The 24449-nt window shown below is 41.5% G+C and overlaps 1 protein-coding gene and 1 long non-coding RNA gene across 2 annotated transcripts in view; one reads left to right on the top strand and one right to left on the bottom strand.

The window, feature by feature from the left end:
- Positions 1-24449, top strand: part of gemin5 (gem (nuclear organelle) associated protein 5) — an 851612-nt gene that overhangs the window by 169564 nt on the left and 657599 nt on the right. The gene's annotated exons all lie outside the window — the stretch shown is intronic.
- LOC308089758 lies at positions 332-4664 on the bottom strand. Its single transcript, XR_013933548.1, has 3 exons — positions 4549-4664; positions 3460-3565; positions 332-395 (listed from the first exon to the last, which is right to left on the bottom strand). It is a non-coding gene; the product is annotated as an uncharacterized lncRNA (long non-coding RNA).

Below are 24449 nucleotides of genomic sequence, written 5' to 3'. Positions count from 1 at the left end.
TCTGTTATACTTAAATCTTCATCAAAATGTTTAAAAAATAGAAACAATAGGCCATATTCAAGCTCACAGGTCTGCTATTTTGGAAACAAATCTGAAAGATGTGCTATTTTCGTTACTTTTGGAGAACTATACAAATATAATTGTATATTATCGCCACAATACAATATTATTGTCACAATATCAATAGATGAATATTGTCCGACATACTGTGATTTTTTTATTTTGTCTTATTACGCTCAGCTCTAATTGCCACCCTACTGCAGGCTTTGGAGAAACTACAGAGGAAGCAGAACTTACCTTTTGCACTGGAGGTTCTGTGCTGATGGAAACTGCTTTGTATTTCTCCTCAAAGATCTCTTCACATTCTGATGCCTTCAGTAGCATAACTCTTGGGGCTGTAGATTGGCAATAGGAAAGAAACAATAAACATTGTGGGTTAATGTAACATTTTTGTTCACAACAATACAAGTTCATCTTTGTTGTTATGGTGACCATTAGTGCTGCACGATTTATCGTATCGTTATCTCGATATGAACGTGAGCGATCTCAGTATCGCAAAAGGCAACGATATGGCCGATATACATTTTCCCCGCTCGTCCACTGCTAAAGCCAGCAACATCCCTTTGTTTTAGCCAGTGCCAAGGAAAATAAACCACCCCTCCGTTTATCCCTCTCTTTCATGCGCCTGTTAGTGTGTGTGTCTGTGTCTGTGTCTGTGTGTGTCTGTGTCTGTGTCTGTGTCTGTGTCTGTGTCTGTGTCTGTGTGTGTGTGTGTGTGTGTGTATTGATTGAATATTTCATTAGGCAGAAATGTAAAAACAGCACAAGTACAGTTAAAAACACTTTGTCTAAGAGGTCCGTCCCAAAAAGTCCTTGCGGTCTTGTTTCCATTGAGGTCCTTGGTATTTAATTCATAAACATATATAGTAGGAGCAAACAGTTCAATATCATCACAAAATACAGAAAAATAAAACACTATATGTACAGAGTCGTAAAAAACAATGGGGGGGGGGGGGGGGGGGTCGGGTGGAATGAGAGTCAAAGGAAGGGGGGGGGGGGGTCGTCTGTCTAAGGGAGAAGTGGTACTACCTCCCCCTTTGGCCTCATGAAAGGTGCATTTCCAGGGCTGTTTTAAAGGGACCCAGCGAACTGCACTTTTTGAGGGGTTAGACTATTCCACACCTCGTGGCAGTGCTGTAGAAGAAGAATTTACCCATGTTTGTTTTATGGGTCGGTGGTACCAGATCGTTGTTTACGCACCCTCTAGTATTGTGGCTGTGGGTGTCGCTAACCTTTTGGAGGTATTTAGTCAGATATGCGCATATTGAGGGCATTGAGGGCAAATTTGCATTGACAATTTTGAAGACCAATCCCATTTTTTGTTGTTTAACCCTGTCTTCTACCCTGAGCCATCCTAGGCTAGCAAAATGAGTGGGACAAAGGTGGGTCATGGGCCCCAGGCCGAGAAGTAGTTGAATCCGTTTATTTTGGGAGGTTTGAAGCTTAGTCTTCAGTGACATTGAGCACTTTTGTTGACAAAAGAGGAAATTCTGCCCATAAATCTGGTTCTCTGATTTACTCTTTTGATCACTTTTGTTGCCATGCTTAGGTATTTGTCAAGAATACAGCCCAAATAGGTAATCTCTTCTTTGCTAGAGATTACTGTGTCATCGACTTGACATTGAAATCATTCATTCATTCATCTTGCTGAGGGAATGTTTGGTCCCAAAGAGAATGGATTCTGTTACCAAGGTGTAGTGACAGTTTGTTATCGGTAAGCGAAGTACGGATTTTGGATTGTTCAGAGCTGAGAGCTTCCTCAACTTGCAACTTGTCCTCACCCGAGATCAGGAGTGCTGAGTCATCAGCAAACATCAACGTCATCCGAGTCATCAGTGTGTGTGTGTGTGTGTGTGTGTGTGTGTGTGTGTGTGTGTGTGTGTGTGTGTGTGTGTGTGTGTGTGTGTGTGTGTGTGTGGGGGGGGGGGGGGGGGGGGGTTCTCTGCATGTTGCGTTGTTTTCAACTTTTTGAAAGCCAGCTCAACTCTGGCACGGGACGACTGTGTGTGTGTGTGAGTGTTTGTGCGTGTCAGACTGCTCCTACCTGCTGCTTCATAGAGCTAGACCTGCGCTCGCCTTTCATTGAAAATAAATTACTAGGCGTCATCTGAAATGTCCTTACTGTAACAAGCTCATAGAGCTAGACCTGCACTCGCCTTTCATTGAAAATGAATTACTAGGCGTCATCTGAAATGTCCTTAATGTAACAAGCTGCCTAAAAGCCTTCTGTATGAAAACTTGACTGATTATGTCCATTCGTCGGATTGACATTCGTTTTATTGAACAAACACACACACACACACACACACACACACACACAGTTACGTGTACTGCCATCAGGCATACACTTCTGTCTGTGTTTTCTGTTTTCTTCCCCTTGCCTTTGCCCTCTTGTCTATCATTCATTCCCAGGTCCCATCCTTCAGCATTCAACTCCGCCTCTCACCACCGGTTGGTCCTCCACTCATTCAGTCCACCAATCATCTCCAGCCAATCACCCTATATAAATCACCTGTGTGGCAGCCATCTTCCACTTTTCCCCCTGCCATGCTGCCACCAGTCAAGTGTTTGTTCAACTCCTTTATTTTATTTAGATAGTGAGGTTTTTGGTTTTATTGTATTCTTTCCTTTGGCACCACCAAACCTTTTCCCTGTGTTAGTTGACTCAATTCATTATTTTGTTAACCTTAGTTAACCCTTTGTCCGTTTCAATTCTATCAACTGGGACGTCACACACACACACACACACACACACACACACACACACACACACACACACACACACACACACACACACACACACACACACACACACACACACACACACACACACACACACACACACACTCGCCCCAGGCCATATCCGGCGACATCAAAACGGTATCCTCAGTGAAATTATGCCTAAAACGAACCTTATTCCTAACCTCAGTAAAAGTATGCCTAACCCTAAACGTATTCCTAACCTTAACCTCAGTAAAACTATGCTTAACCCTAACCTTATTCCTAAAACTATGCTTAACCCTAACCTTATTCCTAACCTTAACTTCAAGATTTCCAGAACGGCTGGTGGCGAGCGATCCGCAAAAAAAGAAATGGGGGCGACTGTTTTGGGGCGAGTCTTCCGGTTACCATATATACCATCAGAGGACACAATCTAGTTAGACTCCCCTCCTTGCTCACTGCCTACTATTTTGTCCCTTCAAGGGCTCCATAATTTCCTTTTTTTGCTACCAAATTAAAAACCTTTCTAAAAAGACTGACTAGTCATTATTAGAAATACTTTATGTATATCATTTTTGTATTAAATGTTAACCGATATACGATAGCCTATTATTTGCATGGTCAAATTGACCGATACCGATTCTATCTAATCAAAACAAAGCTCCATAACAAACTCACCAATTGCTGAACCAACAATGGTCTTCTTCAACTCCGTCCTCTCCTTGACTGAGGCCAGCCTCTTCCATAAGTGCGGGTAGTGTTGGTACAGATAGTAGTTTCCCACCTGGAGGAGACAGGGTCAACCTTATAATGTCTTTGCTGCATTGTTGAGACAAAAATCTAAGTGCTTCACAATAACAAACTATAAACTAGACCATGTCTCCGTGCCAGGTCAGGTAGGTTATTGTGGGACAGCAATGTTTCGAATTCGCCAATCAGGATAGAATATGAAAAATCATACTGATCCGTCTTAATCACTTGACTATTAGAGATAATGTGTACCCATTTGCATGATTTCTGGATAAAATCTGAAGGAGTAATATCAAAACATGTGTTTTACCTAAGTCGGCGTCCTGGTGGCGCTATAAAAGTGGCATTTCTTTCTCGGCCTAGTGGGAACGTGCGTGCAATATTTCACGGAAATTGCACGCTGTGTTCATGATTTAAGGCATTTTGTTCAAAACCGAGCACTCCTGCAAACTTTGGAAGTCAATCTAAGCCAATCAGGATGGAATTTGATATAAAATCTTTTAATGACCATTCTTCTGCCTACACATACGCCATGTCCTAGCACTGTGATGCCATTGTTTGGCCCGGAGAAGCGTCAGCTGTCCCGAATCCCAGTCAAACAAAGGTGCTTATTGGTCAAAAAGCCGGAAGTACGTCTCAAAGAATAGAGATCAGTACTGATTTGCGTGATGGGAAAGAGGTTCTGCTCTGGCATCCAGGGAGTGTGACACACACACACACACACACACACACACACACACACACACACACACACACACACACACACACACACACACACACAGTGCAAAACATACTATTAACTTTAGACTTTATGTTAATTTAGTCACAGAACAGTAACGTGAAATATAGACATTTCCTTAGAATGTTACTGTTAATATTATATTATGTAACTTAGATTGACTATTATATTATTGTTGCTAACATTATCAGTTTAGCATCAACTAGCAGTAAAATGCTACATTGAAGCTTTACACTGGGGAGACAAACATTAGAAACGGTTCATTATTTGCTACATACCTCTGATCCCACCATGAAAAAGTCTCCACCTTGTTCCAACTGGAATTTAAAAGGCTTCTGTTCTAATGTGTTGTTTAATGACAACATTGTGCTGTTGTTGTTGTTACGTTGTTGCTGTGTGCGGCAGACAGGAAGTAGCTTCTTCTTCTATTACTTAAAAGGTTAAACTATTGCTGTTAGCTGCATACCGCCACCTACTGTATCGGAGTATGTAGTGTATGTGCCTGAATTAGCCTACTTCACATCATTGCGCAAATTAATAAATTATACTTAAACCGGTAAATTAATGATATACTTTATAATACTAGTAATAATAACAATTATGTATTTGTTTTAATATAAATGTAAAATCTCTGATCCCTTTAGGCAGGGTTGCATGCATATTGCATTGCTCATGGGACGGCCTTGCACGCAGTGCAGGAACCTATTAGTCCAGGCATTTAAGGTCAAAAAAGGGGTCAACCTCCCACTAATTGCAACAAAACCAAACTCAGCTGATTTTGTATCCTCAATATGTCCTGAATAACAGGGAAAAAGTCGCAAGGAATTCTATGAAGGGAAAGTTTTGAAAATGGCCTGTAAGTATGACCCTACCAAAAACACTTTTTGGCCCTTTATGCTAGATTTGACCATGCTGCATTTGTTACTTGTAGCAAAACAAGGATACAGAATATAGTGACAAGAATTTATTATGATCACATAATCACACAACTAATCAAGTACTGATCAAACAATATCACACTACAAAATGTCATCTTCATCCTCGTCATCCTCGTCACAGTGCATCTGTATTGAGTTAGTGCAGCTGGACCCTCTGCAGTGTCCACATGCCGGAGTGCACTCGATATTGTTCTTTTTGCATGTGCATCTCAGGGTGCTGCAGTCAGCCTGGCAGTTGCACGTGATGACCCGCAGAAGCTTTTCTGGAGCAGGGGGTAGGGTTGTCTGAATTGGCACAAACCCATCATCACATTTCTGCCATCCCCACTCTGTAGGATTAGGTCCGTCTGTAGATCCCTTCCATTCTTGTACTTGCAAGTACACACGCAGGCTGTGATATTTTGCTGCTACTGATGTTGGAGGTAAGACCTGTGGCTGAATGTAAGTAGAGCTAGATGCCACCTTCTCACAGAACCGATGATATCGGAGGGTGTCAGGGTGTCCGTTGATTTTCCATTGTAGAGAATCACCATTGTTTTCTCTCCTGCTTCTGCCACATCATTTGCTGAATGTGCATAGAACACTTCAGCTTGCTCTCAGAATATGTCACTTTCTTTGAATTTCTTGAGGGAAGCTCCCTTCCCTATCCCATGGAGGCGAGATGTAGTGTCGCATCCAAGAACTGCATGTAAGAACAAGATGTGTTTACATATGTCTGGGCCAAGTAGTTGTTTTGTAGCCTTGATGTTCCAAATGCGAGTCTTCTTTGTGCTTTTCCTCGACTCTGAACAAAAGAACAGGTCATGGGAGTCTAGGCTAGCATGGTAGCAGAGAAGGACTAAGAGGTCTGTGTCATCCCCTATTAGCACAGTGTTGTTGGTTGTAGCACACTGCACAGCTTTCTGCACAATCAGCAGGTCAGATCTCCTGAGGCATGGTGTGTCTCACAGTTGGCTTTCTGCAGTTCTTCACTTAACATTGAAATAAATTGCTGCTTGTTCTGCTTGTTAGCCAAGAACTGTTCCTTCTGCATTGTGACAATCATGTCAGCTGTACCTTCTGCATTGTGACAATCATGTCAGCTGTAAATGTCACAGTGGTGCCAAGCTTCCCCTTTGACCGTCTTTGGTGTGTCATGTCCTTTGTGTTACTACTTTCATATCCATCAAACACCACTACAGCCTTGCCATATTTCTTCCTTACATACTCTGTATACTGGTGGCATATGTCTTTATAAGTAGATCCATGAGTCCATGGGATGCGTTGAAGAAGTGCTCCCCCATCCAAGACATACTGACTGCCATCCTGTACATTATCTGCTGGAACATGAGGCCCAATAACACCCCAGATGGCATCGGCAAGGGCTGGCTTATTTGCTTCTCGAAGCAGTAGAGCAGAATCAAATAGGGCTGGGGGATAGCTACATAGCTCATATTTGAGGGCTAACTCAAGTTCATCACATGTCTGTGCAACTAGGACCAGTCTCTGAAAGAGAAGCTGTGGATCAACTTGAATTTGAATTTGAAGACTTCATGCCAAGAGTGACAGCTTGATCCTTCCTCTTGAAGGTGTACTCAGCAGGTGTAAGTCCATCCATAGACTTAAAGTTGTACAATGCAAATTCACAACTAACGATTTTTAGCAACCTCTGCTGGTCACTACCGTCACTGCATACAATTTCCGTGGTCCTCGATTACCCAGAATTCCATTCGTTTTCACCGGAAGCCGGAAGCGTTTCAAAAAGCGATCTTTTAATTGTTTTATACTATCTACGGATCGTTTCTCTTAGCCAGTGGAGCATTAGTTACCATGAGCTGTGCTTTCTTTTTCTGTTCTTTTTCGATCTTCTAATCCTACATTCTCTTAAAATCAGCGTGAGGTTCCTTTTTGTTATTAGCGCGATAGTTCCTGGCCAAACAGGAAACCGTTGCGGTAGTTCCTGGCCAAACAGGAAACCAGTGCATTTCCACCTCCGTTTTCCGGCCAGATGACGTCATTTCCCCGGGAAAGTCCCCCCAGTCCACGTTCAATATAAAATATATAAATAAAAGGCTTCCGGGGGTGAAATTCATGGAGTGGGTGTTGTGAAACTTTTGCCACTCACAAAAGATATACAATTTAACTTTAGTTTTGTTGAAAACGTTACCTAGTATGCCTTTAAGTATCACAGTGCCAACTGACTGTGCTGTATCAACGTTAACAGTGGAAAGAGCATGCTCCCCAGTGGATATGTTTCGCAAACTAGGGTCATTGCTGAATGGATTTCGCTCCCGTAGGGAACTGAGAACTGTCAGTGTGTCCTTCCAGTCACAGGCTTGCCTCGCGTTGGTCATGTCTTTGTTCTGCTCTCCAGTGTTGTAGTTGACCCCTGTGAGTCCCTCCATTGCCTGGTTTACTTCTGCACAGGCAGGCATTGATAGCAGCCACAACAGACGTTGTTGCTCCGTCATTCCTCGCCCCCGTGTGAGCCCACCACTCGTTTTTAAACTTCTCATCAGAACCTGCTCAATGATCAGGTCAGGTGAGAGACCTGCCCACTGACGATCACTTCGTCGAATCACGTGGAACCCTTCCTCAAATCGTTTTTGGACTTCTGGGTGTTCGGCCTTGAGGTTGTGCATCTGCTGCTGTACAACGCTTGAGAGCTTGCAAACAAGACAATCTAGCAATGGGCTGGTGCGAGGCTGGGCCTTAAATACTGTGGGCATGATTGGAGGTGAGTGTATGCAGGTGGTCACACTGGCATCCAGACACACCCACTCCTAGGTCAGACTGTGACAATGCCTGTTTAGAATGGGGCACTTAATTGCAGCTTTCTTAAGAACCGCTCATCCAAACAAGTTCAAACTTGCATTTCCCTGGGTCCTCAGCAACACACCTGCCAAATATCGACTTCATACAGTGTTCGGTTTTCAAGATATATAATTGTATGTGTAATAACAGTGTGGATGGCGGCCATTTTGAAATTTCCCTACATGCAATTCCTTGCTACTTTTTTCCTCTCATTCAGAACATATTTAGGACACAAAATCAGCTGAGTTTGTTTTTGTTGCAATTAGTGGGAGGTCAAATGCCAATATTACTGGACTATATTTGAACATGATCACGCGCAGGCACATGCATAGATTTAAAACAACTTTAAATTCACACCTCAACAAAGTTTACAAAGGCTCCCGACTCACACCAGGTGAATTAGGACTGAGCCTAGATGCATATCAATTGTCCATTGTGTGACCTGTAGTGTAGGTGTTAAGCGACGTGTGTGTGTGCGCGCGCGCGTGTGTGTGTGTGTGTGTGTGTGTATATACACATAGAGAGAGAGACACACGCACACACACCCACACACAGAGAGGGCGAGAGAGAGAGAGTGTGGGAGATATACATGTGTATACACACACAGAGAGAGAGACAGAGAGAGTGTGTATAGACTGGATTGCAACATACACCACCAAACGTACAGGCATGTCTCACAGTCTCTGTGGCACAATTGGTTAGCGCGTTCGGCTGTTAACCGGTTGGTGGTTCAACCCAGGGACGACGATCTTTTGCGGGGGCCAGGGTTATGGGGGGTCTGTCCATGTTAATCATTGTCTGAGTTTACTGAACAGTGAACACTGCTACACAAAGGGTTAAAGTGAGCACAGCCACACACCAACAGCTGCAGGTGAACACCGGCGTTGCCATGTCTGTTTATTATAAGCGACTTGGGCTTGTTCTTTTCTGTATGGTCGCTGGTAAATATTGGTAGTTTGTGATTGTTTTGGGGGGGCTTGTTTCTGAAGTGTAGTTGCTTATTTGGGCTCGTTTCCTAATGTTGTTTAAACTAGTGGTTCTCAAACATTGTCAAGGACCCCCCATATAAAAAATATATGTACTCCATTTGTCCACGGACCCCCGTCTGAAAATATTTTGGGGACCCCCCATACAAGATTTGTGTTGATAAAATGTTTTAAAAATACACCAAATATATATATGCATATATATTTTGTATACATGGTTAAAGTGGTCAACCTTATTTTGATGAGGTCGCTTCTTTTGCGCTTGTTTTTCATAGACGTAGTCGCTTGTTTCTCTCCCCATAATCTGGCAACAACACCGATGACAGCATCCAGGGATTAAAGGGGTATTTCACTTTAATCCCGTGACGGGCGGGCAACAGGACGTATGGACGGGACGGGACGGGACGGACGGGACGGGGGGGGGACGGGGACGGGACGGGATTTGGGCCCCCGGTGGGCCCGGGATTTGGGCCCACCGGGAACACATCTCTGTCATTTTTAGATTCATTTGGCTATTCAAAAATAGCACACAAAGTGTGTATGAGCTTGTAGATCAGGACCTGTGTTGGGGGGGTGGGGGGGCACACAAAGTGTGTATGAGCTTGTAGATCAGGACCTGTGTTGGGGGGGTGGGGGGGCACACAAAGTGTGTATGAGCTTGTAGATCAGGACCTGTGTTGGGGGGGTGGGGGGGCACACAAAGTGTTTATGAGCTTGTAGATCAGGACCTGTGTTGGGGGGGTGGGGGGGGCACACAAAGTGTGTAGGAGCTTGTAGATCTGCTATTTTTTGAAAAAAACGTGGAAAATGTGTGCAAATATGCATGTTTTAAAGCGAACATTTTTTACTCCGATCGGTGCTTCTGGGGGTCCCTGGAACAACATATTTTGAGATGGGGGTCCACGGCCTACTTTACATGAAAAAAAGGGCCTTGGTTCATTCACAATTACCAAGTGTAAAATCATCCATTACGACGCCATCAAAACACCGCCAAGATACATTTTAGTCGACTAAATCAACTGTAGATTTATTTGACTATAATCTTATTTTTTGTCGACTAAAACTAGACAAAAACTCAAACATTTCAGATGACTAAATTATGAAATTTTATTCAAAAGACTATGACTAAAACTAAATCAGAATCAGATCAACAGAACATGAAGAAAGGATGAATAACCTGTGATGCAGCGGCTTGATAAAGAACCATCACAGCTCTCCTTCAGTGTTTACTGATTGACCTGTTATCAAAGTTTACAATAACACTGTGATTCTCAAAGTGGGGTCCGGGGGTCCTTGAGGGGGTTCCACGGGGTCCCCCCCAAATGTGTTAATATAGCATCAAAATCAGTTTAGCCACTTCAAACCTATATACATCAACTATTTGAAAATAGCAGATCTACAAGATCAGCAATTGACATGATCTGTAGATCTTTTTAGGTGGGTGTCTGCGGCCAAATATACAGTATATGATTGATTTTTCTTTGTTAAAGTGTCATGCTTCCAAGGAAGCCCATATGGACTTACAGGACACTTTTACATTTCATTTGACATGAACAATGAACCGACATGATAATTCACAAACAATGAGCAAAAGAATAACAAACTAAAACACTCAAGCTTCACACTGTAATACACCCACACATTTTATTAATTTGAGGGTCCTTGACATGAAAACGTTTTACGACCACTGCTGTAACACACATGATAAACAGATCTCTGTCTGTGTATATCAGTCCAAAGCCTAAACTCTGTTTACATAGAACGAGTTTGAATCCAACTCCTACAATATATCAAATCTAAATGGGAATCTACATGTAAATCTTACATTAAGATATTCAACTTTTCTAAGCATACTGTAACACATTAAGAAAGTGAATGTTTTTCACCAATGAGTTTTCTGCTTATAGGTCTACATCTTAACAGACCATTAACACATGCAACATCAATACTGTACTGAATGAAGTGGTCCAAACTTGTAAACACACACTACACCATGTATTGTTGGCAGACCATGGTTAATAGCTTGTTCAAAATTACCTTGCATTACCATATTTCCCAAAATGTATGAAAACAAACTTAAAAATGACAGAAAACATGGTTTTAATATTCAAATTGATTTCAGAATGCAGGTAAATACTGTCCCTGGTTGTTCCAGGTACGATTCCAGGCCATGCCAGCAATGTGTCCCTGAGCAAGACTCTTAACCCGTTATTGCTCCCCGAACGGCGTAAAATACTCAATGCAGAGGACACATCGTATGTGCAAATATACAGCCACACAAAATACCCCCATTAAAAAAAGAGGGTGTTTAAGAACTATTAGTGCAACTCCAAACACTGCAACAAGAACAGCCTGAAGCTTCAAGTCTTATAATATCTGTGAAGCTGTAAACATTTGACTCCTTTTTGACTGTAAGAACAACAGTCTATTGTCCATGAAAGAACAGTATTGTCCATGAGGCTGTAAACCTTGTACCGTATGCACAAAGAAAACCCAATAGAGTGTGGCGGGGTACCCTAAGTTTGACTTAAGCTCGTTTCACTTGTGTTCTTTGGGATGCCTCCCTCGTGCTCTGAAGCAGAACGAAGCCACTTCTTCACAGTTTCACTGAAGTCCTTGTGGGTCAGCTTGTGGTCGAACTGCCGAGCAGCAGCTGAAAGACAAGATTACAAAAATAAGAGTGAGGAAGAGAGAGGGAGAGAGAGTGTGTGTATGTCCCATACAACTTCCTGTTATATTAAAGGCATCATGACATTCATGTTTACACCACATTCAGAGTCTTTGTCCTGGTCCTTCAAACGTGTACAACAAGTTTTAACTGAAAATTCCACTCCAGTGATTCACTGTAGGTGTTTTTGTCTCACATTTCTAAAGCCTTTTCAACGGCAATGAAAAAAGAAATCTTTGCCTGCGGGTGTCGCTGGTGAGGGATTTTGCCTGTCAATCATTGCCTCTGCTCCGCCCCCCCCAAAGGAAAGGATAGGGGAGGGGAGGGGCGAGGAGGAGAGTGGGCGGGATTAATCGACTGTGACCTCACTGTCGAAGGGCCAAGCTCAGATTACTTTTCGGACTAATTGTTCAGAAAACCCCAGACCACAGAAAATCCACTGAATGTTCAAAGTTCCGATTTTTTGGGTGTAATTGAGGTCATAAAACCCCAAAAAAAACATAAAAAATAAAAAAAGTGAAAATGAATGTCATCGAACCTTTAATAAGAAAATCACCCTCACTCTGTACAGTAACACAACACAAGCTACAGCCAGCAGCTAGTTAGCTAATAGACTGGACTGGAAAGAGGAGCAAACGGCTAGCCTGGCTCTATCCAGGTAATAACATTTGCATCCGAGCACCTCTACAGCTCACCAATTAGGTTGTCTTTTTTTGGTTTATTTCTTATAGCTTGCACTTTCACCATCACCTGATTCCAACCTAACCTTTTCTGTTAGATTAAGTTTTGTCATTTCATACTTTATTCTGCAATGAACTCTTTCTCATGCTATTCATCAAAAATGTGGAATGCCCTACCGAAAGGAGTAAAGGAGTGCAAAACCCTACTCACCTTCAAAACTGCCCTAAAGATACACCTTCAGGAGGCTGCAATTCGAAAATGGCCCCTGTCTAAGTCTTAACCTACCCCCCCTACCCCCCCCCCTTTTCTTTTTCTTCTTTTGTACATTTTTTTCACTTTTCATACCAGTAACCTGTAAGCTGATTGTATAGTGTGTATATCTGTCTGTCTCTTATATGTCATCATGATTTGTGTGCATGGGGATCTCATCTTAAACAAGCTTAGTGCTTAAAGGAATAGTTCACCCAAAAAATTACTTCTTTTCCATCAATTGTACACTCCATGAAGCCTTGAATCCATGGATTTATTTTTGTTTTTGTGGCATTCCTAAGCCAATAATTTGATTCCCGTCTCCTACCGGCTAATGTATCCGGTAGGAGACACAAAGTAGATTATTTGTGTCTCCTACCGGATACACACCCGGTCATCAAACTATTGGCTTAGGAATGCTACAAAAACAAAAATAAATCCATGAATTCAAGGCTTCATGGGGTGTGCAATTGATAGAAAATAAGTCATTTTTTGGGTGAACTTCTCCTTTAATGAGACTCCCAGTTTAGTAGACCTTGTATTGTGAATTTGTACTTCCATGTACTGATGTTCTCATGTCTTACTAAATAAAGTACATCAATCAATCAAACAGGGGATTACAGAGAGACATGAAACAAGGGCAGAGAGGAGACATGCAATACATTATAGGAGTTGGATTCAAACTCGGTACTATATGGCTCACAAAGAGCATAATTATGTTCTGAATCACCATCAGTCACGCCTCACTGCCTAAACTTAAGCTGGCCCGGCCTCACTGTACTGCATCCCCGTACGCCAGGGGTAACAGAGTACATCAATGAGTATGTGCTAAAGTGCCTAGGCGGGACTTGAACCTGCTTTGGCCTTGTTCACAAGGCCGCCTAGGTATCCACGTCAGAACCTGCGTGCCTACGGCACCTCCACACATTTACACCCGTTTCTTTAGTGCTTTTAAGTGTGCTTTAGTATTAGTATTAGTATTTTGTGATGATCTATTTGGCTGTTGTAGCAGTCACCACAATAGCTCACTGTGAAAAGACGCGCTCTGCATGTGCAAAGGGTCCTGGGTTCAAGTCCTACAAATAACAATTCATCATTTTGAAGAATCTTGATGTTTTAAACAAATCCTTATTATGGCCACCCCAGCACAATCTTTTCATATGGAGGTCTGCGGCCAATACGTATACATTTAAGTTTTAACTTTTGATGACAGATTTCTTCCACTACACAGGACTAGTATAGTATCCCTAATGGTGTAAGGGACAGTAACATGGTATACAGTGAAGTGGATTGGATTTTACTATGTTAAACAAGAGCTCAGTGGCTGGATTAAGAGCCTGCCTACGAAACGAGAGGTTTCAGGTTCGATTTCCGGTTCTGTCAAGGTGTCCGCAACATCTTGCCAAATTTAGAATACTTTTTTAAAACGTTTCTTATGGGGGGCCCTGGCATTACATCTTTTCACATGGGGGTCCACGGCCATATACATACAATACAATACATACATTTATATATATACAATACAATGCATACATGTGGGGTCCTTCACATGAAAATGTTTGAGAACCACTCAAACTACAGAGACAGCCAGAGTGTACACATGGAACCAAATGAACCCTTACAGGATCTGTAACTCTGAGAGTGTACACTTGGAACCAAATGGACCCTTACAGGTCTGTAACTTTGAGAGTGTACAAATGGAACCAAATATTTATAGAGGTAAGGCAGTCGCGCTGCGCACATTGTAGTTTGTTTTATGTCATTGTTCAGGTTATGTCCTTTTTGTTTTGTTAGGAGAAGCTCCGTTTGCCCCTGCTGTTTTTGTCCTTATTATTTCGGTTATGATTTGATTTGGTTATTTCAGTTTGGTTTATTTGATTTATTGTGTTTGTGCAAACCAGCTGCTCTATAGTAGATAGGCTATATATAATATTATACAACAGGTAGTTCCGACCAAGCAATCTGATTGGCTGAAATAGCTTTCTAGCCGTGCTTCAAACCAGCATCATAATCACATTAATAAATCACTCCACACTGCAGTCCGCACCTGATTAGACCATATATGGCACAACTGTGCTGTGACGTCACGCTGTCCCACGGTAGGAAAACAAACAGCACGGCGAAAATAGCCGATCTACAAGTTCACAACGCGTCGCCAGGTATCGCACGCGAAAATAGCCGATCTACAAGTTCACAACGCGTCGCCATCGCGACGCGTTGTCAGCTTGTAGATCAGTTATTTTGGCCACGTGACACGGTCGTACGACGGAGCATATAGCCTACTGGAATTCATTCCACTGCGCAAGCATTGATAGCTCAGCTGTGTTGATTAGACGGTGCCTCAGGCTCATAGCGCTGCTACAGGGACTATTTAATGTCTCAGTGAAAAACTCTTCTCTTTACAGGGAAACGGATAATAGCGAAACATTTTTATTATGAATTGCTCCACAATATGAATACATTTGGATGTGTTTTGTTGGTAACTGTTGTGTAACCGCAATATTACACTCGAGGGTGTGCTTTACCTTACATTATTGGCACTTCTGTGATGCTCGCGGAACTCGGCTTCGCCTCGTTCCTGACCGCATCACAGGCGTGCCAATAATGACGGTAAAGCACACCCTCTCGTGTAATATTGCTTAAGTATAACATAAACTGAAGTATCCTTGGCTCCGGCCGTACCAGTACTAGGGTGCTATAGTTGTGGTCCCGACAGGTGGGTGGTCATTGGTGATAGGCTGTATTGGAGTTTGTATTAGTTTTAGTGCATGATCTACTGTTTGACTGCATGCTGATTAGTTTTAAGATTTCAGTGTTGTGTGGTTTTTAACATTTTTCTCTTGTGTCTTTCAGTGCGTGTGTGCCTTTTTGTGCGCTTTTGGTGGCGGTGAAACCCCTCTCTCCTCACTCCCTCACTCCCTGCCTCCCTCCTGTGTGCAAGGACACCTATGCCCCCGGCTACTGGTATTCTAGGCTATTGCCCCATTTTAACCCTTTTGATACTGTTTGATAGATATTGTGAATTACATTTTACTTAGTCTTTGTACTTGATAATAAATATAACTCTTAAATTTCATGAACTTGACCCCTTCCAGTTTGACGCATTATTGATCGTTGCTTATTTTGCCTTTAATCATAAATAAAACGAATATACTCTTTTCAACTGGAAACACATGTCTCTGCTCCTCCTTATTATAATAACCTGTGGTCTAGTATTCAAGGTGTATTGTGCATTGTATAATATTCTCTGGGTGAAACTCCCAGAGTGGCGTAGTCTGGTAGCCTATCCTGTTTCCGGGCCTAAGTGCCCTGGTCACACAAACAACAACCAAAACAATCAGAGACATTCCACAGATGCTTGTTTAAACACTATAGTGTTTTTGTGGTTCTTAAAAATGTCCACAGAGGATGCAGCTCTGAAGACCTGTGGAGGGACATTCCATACCTTTTAGTTTTTGGGAGCAGTCAGGGGTTACAAATCTTTGCCCAGGGGCACTTCGAGCCTCAGGCTTCCCAGGCGGGCTCACTAACCATTTAACTATTGCCGCCCAACCTGGTACGAGGAATGACCAATAGACCCTGCAGCTGCATTCTCTTTGGGTCAAATTTCAACCTCGGCAAGGCCAACGGCTTCACAATCAAAGTGGGTGACCACTTAAAAACAAACTGGTAAGGCTACTTCTTGGCCTTACACCTACAACTCATCTAACCCCTGTTCACTTTGCTAGGGTCAGATGGCTCAGGGTTGAGGACAGAGTACAGCAACTTACAATGGGCCTGGTCTACAAGATACACCACAACGTTAAGATACCCATGTACCTGCCAAAGTACTTCACCCTGGTTCACAAGACACACCACAACGTTAAGATACCCATGTACCTGTAAAAGTACTTCACCCTGGTTCACAAGACACACCACAACGTTAAGATACCCATGTACCTGTCAAAGTACTTCAGCCCTGGTCTAGATGGAAAGTGGGGTCCACGCGCATAGGGTGAAAAAAAACATTTCCGCCACCAATTTTTTCTTATTCCTTGAAGTGTGTATTTTAAGATTCTGCCAGGTGACAGCCTGAAAAAAAAACTCTTTATTTATACATATCCTGAACCCAAACCAGAAAATGGAAAAAATAGAAAAGAGCACACATGTTGAAGGAAACAACCTACAGAGACACATGTTTTTTATCCCCCCCCCCCCCCATACAAAGTGGTTATTATTCAGATTCAAGTACATCTTGACTCTATTACAGGACAAAAAACGTGGAAAAAAACAAAGCCGAAAAATTTCAGATCACATTATGTAATTCAGTTTTAACTAAATACTCTGTAGTCTGTCTGTCTGTCTGTCTGTCTGTCTGTGTTCCAAATGGACCCTTACAGGTCTATGTAAGGGTCCATTTGGAACACAGACAGAGTTATAGATCTGTAACTCTGAGAGTGTACACATGGAACCAAATGGACCCTAAGGGTCTATAACTCTGAGAGTGTACAAATGGAACCAGATGGACCCTAAGGGTAAAGGTAGGCTACTAAAGTATTGGCATCAAAATATACTTAAAGTTCCAAAAGTAAAAGTACTCATTAGGCAGAATGTCCTGGTTCACAAGTCACAATGTCTAAAATGTATTAAATCTTTTGAGAATTAGCAGATCTAAAATTAGCAGACAAATTTAGCAGATCTACAAGCTCTCAACGTGTGGCATCGCAACGCGTTGTGAGCTTGTATATCTGTTATTTTCAAATAGCCAAAGTATACATAGGGCTGAAGTGGATCATGTATGATTTGTAATAATAATCCAAATCTACAATGTAACAGTATTGTAGTGGAGTAGAAGTAAAAGCACTGAAAATTGGAAATACTCCAGTAAAGTAAAAAAAAAAATACCACACATTGTACCTAAGTACAGTACTTGAGTACATGTACTGAATTACTTTACTTTATTTTAGTGACGATATGATTTGGTGTTCGTTTGCGTTCTGGCAATTCTATACCTGACGCCTTGGGGGTGAGAACGTGTCACAGCATTATTATTATTATTATTATTATTACTATCTTATCCTCCTTATTTTCTTTCATTAACCTTGTCGTGTTGTGTATATTGTATAGAAGGATTCACTAAACATTATTTATTAATGAACTGTATAAACTGTGCGTGTTTTAAAAGTACAAGAGAGCTTGTTTTCTTTTCTCTTTGGGCTCCATGTAATCACAGAGAGAGAGACAGACAGAGGGGTGGATGGAACCGGGGGGGGGCAGAGAGAGACACACACACACACACACACACACACACACACACACACACACACACACACACACACACACACACACACACACACACACACACACACACACACACACACCAAGGAGAGAGAGATAGGAACACAAAGCAGCAAACGACCAACTTCCTCTGTGGTCACATGATTTACAGTAAACAGCTGTGCAGACTAACACACTGTAACTTATAATATAACTCCAATCAGTGGTGTAAAGAAATACATTTACTCAAGTACTGTACTTAAGTACAATTTTGAGGTTCTTTTACTTTACTGGAGTATTTCCACTTGTCAAAGGTCAAAGTCGATTATCTCTAGCAAAGAAGAGATGACCTATTTGGGTTGTATTCTTGACAAATACCTGACAGGTGAAAGCATGGCAACAAAGGTGGTCAAAAGAGTAAACCAGATAACCAGATTTATGGGCAGAGTTTCCTGTTTTGTCAACCCGCATGGCCCTCAGGCCCCTCTCAGGGGCCCTGATTCAGACACTTTTTGACTATGCTGGCACCTCTTGGTACTCCAACACCTCAGTGTCACTGAAGACTAAGCTTCGAACCTCCCAAAACAAACTGATTCGGCTACTCCTCGGACTGGGGCCCATGACCCACCTTTCTCCCACTCATTTTGCCAGCCTAGGCTGGCTCAGGGTAGAAGACAGAAACAAAAAATGGGATTGGTCTTCAAAATTGTAAATGCAAATTTGCCCGATATGCCCCCTATTCCTAGCCTGGTAAAGCCCCTCCCTCCGGAAAATCTCATTTCCATTTGATTGCAGGAAGGAGTCTGGCCTGAAGGCTTGTCTGGGCGTTTCTAGCCCGTTCACCAAATGGACGAGCCTATCAGCGTCGTCGCTCATCATTCTGTGATTGACAGCGAAAGTTGGCCAATCAGGTGGCGAGTTCGAGTGAGCCCGAATGGAACCGAGTGCAGCCTGAGTGCAGCCGACCAAAAACGAACGGCAGCCATCTTTTTTGACCGCAGTGTTGTCTACTCTCTTTTAAACTTTAAAACGCTCTCAAACTTCTATTTTGAGGCACGGAATTTACTTTTAAGATATCGTTTGGATATATATATATTAGTTGTTTAACTTCCTATATATGGTCAATTAATCATGACAGAGCCTATTTAAAAAAAAAATCCGAGAACTGGCAGGGGCGGGCAGTGACACGCATGTATCCGAATAAGGCAACCTATTTTGGGCATGGCCGTCTCAAAAGTCCCGTTGCGTCACATTAGTCTGGAGGTGGTAAAAATGCACTGGCTGAAGGGGAACACAGCTGATTGGCTGAAGGTGTTGTCAGTCAACGGTATTACTCCCGCCCAACTCCAGCCCAAAGCCAAAGTGAATGAATGGGCGATCATGCCAGACTCACTCCTGAAATAAATTACAAATGAGATTTCCGGAGGGAGGGTTTACCAGGCTACCCTATTCCTGCATATCTGAGTAAATACCTCCAAAAAGTTAGCGACACCCACAGTCACAAAACTAGAGGGAGCGTTAACAACGATCTGGTACCACCCACCCATAAAACAAACATGGGCAAATGCTCCTTCTACAGCACTGCCACCCAGGTTTGGAATAGCCTAACCCCTTCCCTCAAAAAGTGCAGTTCGCTGGGATCTTTTAAAACAGCCCTGAAAATTCACCTTTCAGGAGGCCAAACAAGGAGGTAGTACTATTTTCCAGTTAGACAGACGACCCCCCCCCCCTGTTCTTCTCTACATATAGCTTTTTATTTTATTTTCCCCCCCTTTTTAATTTTTTGTTGTACATAGTGTACAAATCTTTTTCTGTTTTTTTGTAATGATATTTGAACTGTGGTGCCACTATATATGTCTATGAATTGAATACCAAGGACCTCGTTGGAAACAAGACCGCAAGGACTTTTATGAACGGATCTTTTAGACAAAGTATTTTAAATGTAACTGTGCTTAAAACATGTTTGCCTAATAAAATATTCAATCAATCAATCAACAAAGTTAATACTTTTAATTCTACTCCACTACATCTCACTCAGACGCAAATATTGTACTTTTACTCCACTACAATTATTTGAAAACTTTAGTTACTAGTTACTTTGCAGATATAAATTGTTACATTACATACATTAACCATTTCAGCCCTATTTTATACCTAGGCTATTTGAAAATAGCCGATCTACAAGCTCACAACGTGTCGCTTGCGACGCGTTGTGAGCTTGTAGATTTGCTATTTTCAAATATTTTGGTACTTTTACTTTTGGTACTTTAAGTACATTTTGATACCAATACTTTTGTACTTTTACTCAAGTAAATTTTGAACATCAGATTTTTACGTACTTCTACATTGCAGTATTGACACTTTTACTTAAGTAAAACATTTGAGTACTTTTTCTACCACTGACTCCATTCAGAGTCATAACTTATAACAATATAACTCCCAGAGTCATAACTTATAACAGTATATAATTATAACTCCCTTCTTTTTTTTTACAAGTCTCTCTGTGTTCTCAGGCCTGGCTTCAACGCCTGCCCCACTGAGGAAGATTGATTTATGAACATGTGGAGTGGAGACGCACATGGATGTGTGCGTGTATTGCTTGATTGTTTGTCATTACATTTTTTTAATCATGCAATTCAATATAATTTAGGAAACATAATAGTTTGATCTGCACCACTTAACCCTCAATTGGTCATCAAGCACACCACTGTACTACACCACTGCATCATAATAAATCACATATATCTCTGTTTACTGGATATTTATGAATAACTCTGGACAATAGTATGATATTAGAACAAATGTTATCTTTTTCATATAGTCATCACAACGATGCAATACTTCATAGACGCTCGCGGTGCCTAAATGTAAACAAATAATCATTATTGTGGACAAATGTATTATTGTTTTATTTCAAACATGGTTTCAATAGTCTTAATCATTCTGCTAATTAATGGGTAAAAACAAACACGTGTGAACTTTGATGGACTTATTTTCATCTTTTTACTGAAAGCTGTATTATGTATAACTCCGTGTCTGTCTGTCTCCCCCCCCCTCTCTCTCTGTCATTCTAGTTTGGCAAGACTTGGAGGAATTCCACAGATACCATGAACCCCCCCCCCCCCCCACACACACACGCACACACACCGAACCCAAATTCTGAACATTTAAGCGTGTGCCTCCACAACGCTGTGTCAACATATAGGTAGAGGTGTGTTAACCACAGTGCTGTTTATTCCACTGAGCTGATTGTCAACATTTAGTTACAACTATTTGTTTCACTGAGCTAATTGTTAAAATTGTGTTAAAGGTGTTTAATCCAGAGAGCTGTCTGATACTTCACTGAGGAAAAAGCATCAAACAGGTAGGAATGAATCCACTTCAAAACTTTCCATTCATCTCTTTACCTTTTTACTGCTGGGTCGGTTTGTCAAGAAACGTATACTGTCCCCTAACACTAACCCAAAGTAACTAGTAACTAATTAGTTTTATGTCTCTCCTTCATAATATACTTACTTATGGGATAACATCGCCCCTTGGCGATGCACAGAGCACAATACATGGACTCCCGTTGCAATCCTATTGGATAGGGTCATGTGACGCAAATCCGGTATTCCGGAAGGGGTATAAAACCCCTCGCGTCATTGGGATACGCCCTCTTACTTCACTCTGCTACGCGAATGGGCGATTTCAAATAGTTCATTATTTTTCAAATTAGGGATTTCTGAATGTTGATTTGGTTTGGCAGTCAGGTCACTATGCCTAGATCCGGCCCTGGTGGGGGGGTTGTGTGTGTGCGTGTGCGTGCGCGTGTGCGTGCGCGTGTGTGTGTGTGTGTGTGAGCAGTGGTGTACTGTGGATTGTTATCAGCTGATCTATCTTCAGACTCTGCAAAATTCACACTTTCCTGTCAGTTTCTCCTCATTGGCTGCAAGGCCAGTCAAGCGAGCAAAGAAAATAAGCCGTCCGCATTTCAGTCAACAAACTGTGTTTCATTTTTGCCGCCGTCACGCCGTGAGTCCGTTGTACATGACAATGTAATGATGCACGACGGCAGCCAGCCTGTTAAGAGAAATGGTGGAAAGTCACTAAGTACATTTACTCAAGTACTGTATTTAAAGAGATATTTCACTTTAAAAAAAAAGTTGGGTCATTTTACTGTCTGAGGGGCTTTAGTGAGCCACCCAGACAGTTTTTAAGTTAGTTTTTAAGTATTTAGATATTTGATATTCATTTTATCAGACACGCCCCCTTCCTATACAAAGCCATTGTAACTTCAAACAAAATTTGTTAGATTCGGTTCTGGTGACTCACCCTGCCCTCCTAATATGTGAGGGGGCCATGTTTTTTGTATTACTTTTTTCATTTATTGAATACAAATGTTGTATTGTATTTCATTTTTAAAAATTTCCAAAAAATATAGAAAAAAATAAATGAAAAAAGTAATTGAAAAAATACGGCCTCCTCACGTATTAGAAGGACAATGTCAGTCACCAGAACCAAGGACAGGTGTTTCTGATGAATCTATCATGGTTAAAATGGAGTTTGAAGTTACAATGGGTTTGTATAGGAAGGGGGCGTGTCTGATCAAATGAATATCAAATATCTAAATACTGAATCAATCAACTTAAAAGCTCCCAAAAGCCTGAGTAGACGAAAAAATTACCCACATTGTTTTTGAAAGTGAAATATCCCTTAAGGGCGCGGTCACACTGCACTTTTATTTGACCTCTGGGGTGGAATCTGCCAATGCTTTGTCAATGCAAATGTGTGGATTCATGGTCTTGCACATTTTTTTCCATGAATCCACGCATTTGCATTGACAAAGCATTGGCAGATTCCACCCCAGAGGTAAAATAAAAGTGCTGTGGGACCGTGCCCTTAGGGCGCGCTCTCACCAAAAGTTGGCAGGCCGCTGTTAAACGCAGGTTGTGCGCGGCCACAGTTTTTTGCAGCCAGCGGATTCTAAAAAAACGCTGTGACGCACCTGTCACTCACATTCAAGACCGTCCCCGTAGCCCACACCGCCTTCTGCCTTGAGCACCATGTTGCTTCCTAAGTCTTGGGACAGTCCGCCTTCCACTCACCCGATTGGACAGAGGGAGAAAATCAGCTCCTGCCTCCAGCAGTTTTATGCTTCCAATGGACAAGTCGCGTAGAGCAGATAAACGCAAGGTCTGCGCGACAAGCGGAAAAATCCGCTCTTGCGTGAATCCACGCATTTACATTGACAATGCATTGGCAGATTCTGCCCCAGAGGTAAAATTAAAGTGCGGTGAGAGCGTGCCCTTATGTACAATTTTGAGGTATTTTTACTTTACTGGAGTATTTCCAAGTTTCAGTACTTTTACTTCTACTCCATTACATCTCAAATACTATACTTTTACTCCACTACAATTATTTGAAAACTTTAGTTACTAGTTACTTTGTAGATTTTGATTATTATTACAACACATACATTAACCACGCATTGTGAGCTTGTAGATCTGCTATTTTCAAAATACTTTTATACATTTGAAAACTTGAAATGGGACCTTCTAGTACATTTTGAATTCCGGAATTTTACTTGTAACAGAGTGTTTTCATATTGCAGTATTGATACTTTTAGGACTAAGACAGATCAGTCAAACTTTATTGTCGAATGTTCTTTTAGAGCGGTGGTTCTCAAACAAGGACCCCCAATATTTTCAAGCGACTTTACAGAAAAAAAACATGCCCAAAGTAGCTTATAATAAGCAGACTTGGCAACGCTGTCTGTGGCTTGCACAGCGAAAATTGCCGTGGGGACTCAGCATTGTAAGGTTGTAGATCTATGGTATGTTTGGTCTGCGGTACCATCGTACTACGAATTATACACTAAGCTTTGAGTGTGAGTGCTTTTTCCACCACTGGTGTTGGATTGTATTTCAGTTTACCCATTTGTTTTATGTTTTAATGATTATTGTATGGGTTGGGTAATTCTATCTGCTTTAAACTTGGTTTAATGTATAATAGTTTTGTTTATGACTCTGTGGTTTTATTATGTCTGTTGGTTTTTTTTGTTAAGTTAACAATCTTATCAATGTTGAATTGGTAATTAATCATTGAAACTTGAAGCAGTCTCCACACACACAAAGAAGATTGCTGTCAAAATGCACACATTATGCAGATTAATGTCATGAATGTTGGTTTATTAATGTGTTTTTGTTTTTTATACAGGAGACATGGCAGAGGGCAGAGGTCAACCTATAGGTGACAACACTGTTTCTTATTTATTGAAAGATGAACCATTAACTGTTATTGTGTCACATCTAGGCCTGTCACAATTATTACATCATCGTCTGATCACAATAATTTGAGATAATCGCAATATTTTTGGCATAATCGTCATAATCGTTTCCATGTTTAAAAATGTTCACACATTTTCAAATATTAAAAAAAGCAGAAATAGCAGATCTACAAGCTTACAAATGTATACAATTATTAAATATGTCAATAATGTCTTTGTATATTTAAGTTATTTGTCATATCTGGCCTGTGCAAATTTTGATGACGAAGTCTAAAAGGCAAACAGACATTTATTTTGTATTTGTTCCAGTTCATATGTTCCATTATGTTCATCATCAATC

This window comes from Gymnoscopelus braueri (genome assembly GCF_963280865.1).
Source record: "Gymnoscopelus braueri genome assembly, chromosome: 8".
Lineage (NCBI taxonomy): Eukaryota > Metazoa > Chordata > Actinopteri > Myctophiformes > Myctophidae > Gymnoscopelus > Gymnoscopelus braueri.
Note: the sequence above shows the minus strand (reverse complement) of the source record. Positions and strands in the feature narration are given on the sequence as shown.